This window comes from Rhea americana, unplaced genomic scaffold (genome assembly GCF_003343005.1).
Source record: "Rhea americana isolate MKP2758 unplaced genomic scaffold, rheAme1 scaffold_120, whole genome shotgun sequence".
Taxonomy (NCBI): Eukaryota; Metazoa; Chordata; class Aves; order Rheiformes; family Rheidae; genus Rhea; species Rhea americana.
In genome coordinates this window covers 1,274,397-1,280,545 of record NW_028185262.1, presented here as the reverse complement: position 1 = coordinate 1,280,545, position 6,149 = coordinate 1,274,397, and positions in this window count along the sequence as shown.

Genomic DNA, 6,149 nt, shown 5'->3' with positions numbered 1-6,149 from the left:
AAAAAAAAAAAAAAAAAAAAAAAGTAAATAAAACTGATGGTGATCTTGGCAGTCTGACTGATTCTCCCAATCTGGATTGGAAATCTCTCTGAAATGGCCTTTCTCATGCTATCTTAGTACCACTGTCTGGCTGAAACTCAGAGTAAAGAAACAGATTATAGTATGCAACAAATTTCATCTGCAGTGTTCAGGGTTGGAGTGAATTTGTCCTGTTTTCTCCTGTTTTCTCAGAACTCTCACGTTCCCTGGTTGACACTGCTTGTACTTGGGGAAAAAAAAAAAACAACACTGTTCAAGTCTCCACAAGCTCTTTTCATAGCTTTTGGTCATGGATCGTAATTTGGGGCCAGATCCAGAGTTACAAAGGGATGGATATTTTTCTTTCTTTTTTCTTTCTTTTCCTAAATACTCTCCACTGCAGGTATCTCTACAGGCTGATGGCAAATGAGTGACAAGGATGGAGGGAGCCCCGCCACCAAGTACACAGGTTGTAAGGCAGCCCTGAAAGGCTGCAGCATGCATCTTGGCTGGGAGAGGGCTGTTGCTTTGTTTCTGGCCACAGAATCTATCGATGAAGCCTTTGGAGGAGGCTTTTTACTTTTTACTGGTTGGTGAGGTTGGGTGTGTGGTTGAGGCTTTCCTAGATAGTGCCACTGGCTGTGTCCATGAGGCACGAGCAGGACCTGTTGCACAGACCATCTCTCCACTGCGCTGTTCAGGGCCCTCTTTGGTCCGCTTTGATGTGGAAGCAAGGGCATGGCACATTACGGACCTTTTTCTTTTAGCCAGCTGTTTTCTAACCCTCCCCTTGATGGTGGTGATTTGGAAACTGCCCTAGTTTTGACAGCTGTTTGAGCTCCAGCCATCTTCCCAGTATCCCCATCAGCAAGTGAGCCCTGAGCTGGTTCGTCAAACAGTGCCAACCATGTGAATCCTGTGCGAATGCAGCCCTCCAGCCTCAGCCACAGTCAGCAAAAGGCAACAGCCTGCAGAGCTKTAGTCTTCTGGGTAATGTGGCCCCTTGGGAATAACACCCACCTTYGGGCTTTTCCTAAAAAGGACTGGTCACAATTTGTTATATTTAGGTCACGTCCTTGGCCTTCCTCCTACCTAAATAATACTCTCCAAAGCAAAAAACCTGCCTACACATAGAGAAAATGGCCACTTTATATTTCTGAAGCGACAGTCTTCAGCCAGAATGGAGCTTTCCATGCTTGGAAAAGCTTTACCTGTGCCAAACCCAAAGCAGCAAACGCCTGTCTGTGCTTGGCCTAGGAGGCTGCAGAGAGGCTCAGTGCCTCCTCCAGCCACCGCAGCCCTTCTTGGAGGCACTGCCCGGCCTGACCGGCTTGCAGGCAGGCACATTAAAACAGGGGACTAGACTAAAATGGAGTTAGGAGGACACCGTGTGACCAGTTATCACAACTACAAGCATTTTAATTTCCTGTAAGATTTTGGATTCTGGTATCCATGWCTTCAAGTAGCTCTTAGTTGATTTTCTCTAACTTGTTTCACTGCATCCCTTTTGTCTGTCAGAGGAAAAGATATCTAGGTAAAGCTAGTAAAGCTAGCTCTAAAATGTACAAAGTTTTGGGGGGGAGGGGGGTGTTTGTTTGTTTTTGCCTCTACTTGCAGCTAGGAGTGTGGTGGTTCCTGATGGACAAGGTCTTGAAACCCAAGATGCTGCACAGGGTGGTGGCCACCTCCAAGGACAGGACCCGGCCTGCAGCRCAGCAGGAAGCAAGAAGGACATCCCAGAGCAAAGTCCTGGGTGCCAGTGGGTGCCAAAACAGCTGGGGGAGAGCACTGCGGTCTCTTTGCTGTTTTATTGAGTGYCTGCACCCTGCCAGGAGAAGAGCACCAAAGCAAATGTCATTGCAACCAGCCACCTACCCTCTAATTAAGAAACTCATGTCCAGGAGGGACAAGCCCCGTCCCTGGAGGAAAAGGTCAGGCTTAGAGCAGTGCCAGCCATTCTTTGCAGGGGCTCGAGGCCTCAGCAGCACTTGAGCAGTGCTCATCTCCACCCTGGAGAACAGGAGAGCCTAGCTGAGAGAAAGCACAGCAAGTACTGATGAGGCAACGGGAGCCTAAAGGCAAACAGGAAAATCCACATTAGATCCAATAATTGCACAAAGCTCAGCCTGAGGCAAGGATTAAATCTGCAAACACTGTTTAAGCACTTCTTTCTCCACCTCCCCATCAGGTGTTTATTAAAYTAATAATATTAATAATATGGTTCTTCCTTTATTAGATAGAACTCACGCTTCTTTCTGAGTTGCAGGAAGCATCTGCCATGCAGCCGAGATGGTGCTGGCACTGGTTCTGGCAGCTGACTGGACTGGATTTGCCACAGTGATGACCACGGCAGCGATGCTCTCCTCCCCSCCAGGCTCTCCAGGGGCTGCTGGTACCCGGGGGGTCCCTTCCCTGAACCAGACAGGCTCCAAGTCCCTTGGAAAACCATCCCGAGCAAGCTGGATTGCCCCTGCGGTTTGGCAGCATCCGTACAGCACATGGCTTGGGATCTGTCAGGGATCTCTCGTTGGGAATGCAAAAATAGGAACAGTGTCACTGTTGTTTGTGTGCACACACAAAATGTATGTAATGATTACAATGTATAATAGAATTACTGCAAATAACAGAAAAATTACAAATATGTGCCATATACATGCAGTATATATGKGTGTAATATATACGAAAAATAGCATATATGATTATACATAGTGTATATCAAAATTATATGCTTATACAATTGTAACACTTATGGTCATTCACTTTATGGGTGTATAAAATACCTGTATAAACACACACACACATTAACTCACTCACTCCCCGTAACGTTGAGCTTTGCCACAGTCAAACCTGGCTTAGCAGCTTATGGCAAGCCGACCCCTTCCTCCGCGTCCTGCAAACAGCACTGTTTGTTTTCTCCAGCAGAACAAAATGGCATTTTGCTGGTGCTGCGGGTATTTCATGCTGTGTAACCACTGCCCCTATCCCTGGTGGCCCATTTTAAGTTGCTGAGTTTCTTCTGCCAGCGAAACAAAACTGAGCTTCAGTGATAGGGAGGTTTCCTTGCAGAGCRTGCTGTGCACCGCAGATCGGGCTGTTTACCAGCTGGAGGATTAAATAGACTTCCAGTGGAGGGGAAAAAATATGTAAGTGGTTTCAAGTACGTCTTGGAAGCGGTGTCTCGCTTGAAGGAGGCTTTTCAGACTCGCTTGTGTTTGCTGGCTGGCACTTCACCTGCCCCTGGTGGGGCTGCTGCATCTCTAACAAAGTAACGTTTCTGGAAAAATACGGTTTTAGACTGGAGGCAGAAAGCAGAGGCTTTGTGCGTGTGTGTGTGTGTAAATCCTTCTTGGACCACCCCTAAAAACAAACCTCTCTTCCCATCTCTCCCTCAGGCAGATGACGTCCCTGTCTCCTTTGCTTTGTCGGGTGCCTTGCAGCAAAGGGAGGACGAAGAGCAGCATTTTAGCTCAAGGAGAAATCACAGGAGTCAATTGTTTTTGTAGCTTACTTTCCTCTTCCAATTTGTCCCCAAAACAACAAGGCTAAGAAAGTCCCCAAGCTCCCTCCCCCCAAACTCCAGCTCACTTCCTCCCCACTGCGCCCATCCCGAAACACAGAAATGAACCTGAGATTTAGGTTACTGGGGGGCAACTAGTGGCTGCTCTCAGGAGTCAGTCTGAACTGCTTGGGCGAGAGGTTTAGCAACAGGCCTCAGTGCGAAGGAAAACTTCTCCCTTTAACATTTTTTTCCTGCTTCCTGTTGTTGTGGCCTGGATCAGATGCTGATGGCTGCACACCAGCTTGGAGAATCCAGCCCAGCGTACTTTTTCTTATCTCTAACTGGTGCTTTACCAAAAGCAGCCACGTTTTGTTCTTCTGCTGGCAATCCACATTTGCCCTTCCCTCTGCCACCAGCAGAGATTAAGATAAAGTAAAATTTAGACTAGTATATCACTGTATTTGATGGATTATTCATTCCAGGACAAGTGCTGAGCCCAGTGTGAGCTGATCAGGATAGAAGACCAGGGGAAAGGAGCTCTCCTCTTCCATCTCTTCCTTTTTAAGCAAGTTGCTTGTTGGGGAGCCTTGAGGAACAAATAAAACAACAACCATCTTGGAAAGACCCTGCATCTTTTTCTGCTTTCATAGAACAAGCAATAAAAGTCACTGTCAGCTCAGCTAGTGGTGATGGKGAAGGTAGTGGCTGGGTGGTGTTARTGGGGGACCAGATAAGCTTATKAAGAAGGGCGTTTGCAGGGATAATAACTGGGAGCAGCAGYGAGAASGAKCTGCACTCCGTGCATGGTGTGGCCAAGGCGCCCAGCACCAGAAGGGAGCAGACAGTGCTGTCCACACATCGTTTTATGCTCCCTACAAAGGCTGGGGTGGTTTTCCCAGAGGATCACGTTTAGAGGGATTTGCAGGAACCCTGATCAAAGACTTGCTCCTCAACGGTTACGTATAACCTTTGTTACCAAAGGTCTTTTCTTGTATGCACAGGGAAAGAGAGAAGGAAGGAAAMAGAATAAACAGGTTGAATGGCCAAATAGCTAGCCTTTTGCTGCCCTTAAAAAAAAAAATCCCCTTTTATTGAAACCATTTCCTCCGGTTATATCATTTCTCTGGAGGCTGGAAGCAATTTTCAGTTTTAAGTGCACTGCATCCGCTAAGCGCAGAGGAATGAGGCTGATGCCTGGCTTCCTCCGTGAGAGGCACGCTGCAGAACAGCATGGCTTGCAGTGCCATTTTTAATCGAGACACATTGGCTTGGGCCACAGTAACTCGGTGGGCAGCCCCAACACCTCCTGCGAGCAGGAAATACCAAGCATGCGCAGGTGCAGTGCTGCTCAGGCCAGCCTCAGAGGTCCCATAAGTAGGACACAGCTGGCACCCATCATGTGTTCCAGTTCCTGTCCTCTGTCAAGGGTTACAACCAGAACAAGCGGAGCTCTGCCCAGAGATCCCCCCGGTGAAGAGACACGCCAGTGCCAGGGGTTYGTTGCAATCCTGTGCTGGAGCAGCAGTCCGGTGTTAGGCCCCAGGAATTGATGATGCAGGAGGGCGACTGGGTTTCCTTGCAGTCAGCACCATCCACAGGCTCCAGTCCACAACTTTTGGGGGACTGGAGTGAGCAGGAGCAAAGACGGGCTATTAAAACAGGGAGTTTCACATGCCTGGGAGCCTACAGAGGACTTGGTATCCTCAGCAGTTTGGCTCTGACCATACCCTAGGACCAGACTTGCCCAATTCAAGGCACCACCATGCCAACAGCGAAAGTGCCAATGCCAGGAGAGGTAATGGGGACATGCAGTGAGGTGGGCAGGAGAAAAGYTGGTATTGGGCCGGAATAGTTATTGGCCAGAGCTGCTCAAACAGGTGTTAAATCTGAGCTAATAAAAGCTTTACAAAACAAAAGGCTAAGCTCAAGCTACTAAACCATATATACRTGTATCTTCTAACGCATTCTCTCCCATCTGTCATTGGCAATTGGACCCTTGCGTTGCTTTCAGCACAACCCCCTTGGCCCCGGCTRCTGCAGTTCTTACACGTGGCTGTTCGTGACTGACGGCAGCACAGCCGAGGAGGGCTGAGCACACACCGCCTGTAGCACGAGATAAAGCAGTGAGCCCCACGGCTGACAGTGTGCCCCAAACACTGAAACCTCCCATCCGCAGCACTGACACGCACGCAGCCCCCAGCTCAGCCAGTGCAGTTTTTTTTTTTATCCTAACAACAAAAGGAAGAGGAAAGCAAGAGGAGGAGGAGCTAATAGCAGGGTTTTTTGTTTTTTTCCAGGCAGTGTGGTTCCCTATGTCTGGTATCGCAGAACTGAAGAGTTATAAGGATAAAGGACCTTCAGTCAATGCCACACATGAACTCTGTAAACGGACYTCAGCTCTGCAACAGCTCTGGGAAATCTAAGCAGCACCAAGATCAAAGCCCAAGGCCAGCAGGCACCTAAAGTTCCTCAGATTCAAATGTTCAAAGAGCTGGTAGACCCTCAAAAAAGATGGCTGGCTCCCAGTACGAAGAGGGACTTGACTGACCACTTTCCCCTGCTCCAATATATACAAAGGCAGATTATTAGTAAAGGTGAGGCTCTCCAATATTTTTCAGAGGTTTCATTCATG